We start from the raw sequence: 572 nt of genomic DNA, 5'->3' as shown, positions 1-572 counted from the left end.
CAACGGGAGCTCACCCCGTCGCGGGGATTCCAGTCGGCAAGTGGTTTAGACCCCAGCACCACCCGCATCCCTAAACTTAACTAAGCCATCTTAATTAGCACCACTGGGTCTACTCTGAGTAGGACTAGTGTTGATTACAACCTAGGGTTGCCATTTTTCAAAAAGTTAAATATATTTTTGAGCCATTTCTGAGGACATGGGCTGCCATACGCCTGGATTTTCCAGGACATTTTTTTGCCAATTTCCCAGATATGTCCGGACATGTGCCAACTCTAGTATAATCAAATATTACTAGCATTTAGCACTTCTTGTAGGAATTACTGAGGTGTAATGGTGCTGGTTTCTCTTTCGTTCCAGGGAGGAATGTATGAATTTGCACATCTTTAGCAATGTGTTGGAGGAGGCTTCCCATTGCGGCTGCAAACATTTGGCAGGTGGCTTGAGAGAAACTCTTAGTTTCCATCTTGAATGCCAACCACAGTACCAAGTAGAACGTGCCCAGCCGCAGACTGCCAGCTCATCATAGAGCCATGTACGGGAAAATGATACTGCTTTCCTTTTTTTTTAAAATG

This window comes from Podarcis liolepis (assembly GCF_965112155.1).
Source record: "Podarcis liolepis genome assembly, chromosome: 13".
Taxonomy (NCBI): domain Eukaryota; kingdom Metazoa; phylum Chordata; class Lepidosauria; order Squamata; family Lacertidae; genus Podarcis; species Podarcis liolepis.
Note: the sequence above shows the minus strand (reverse complement) of the source record.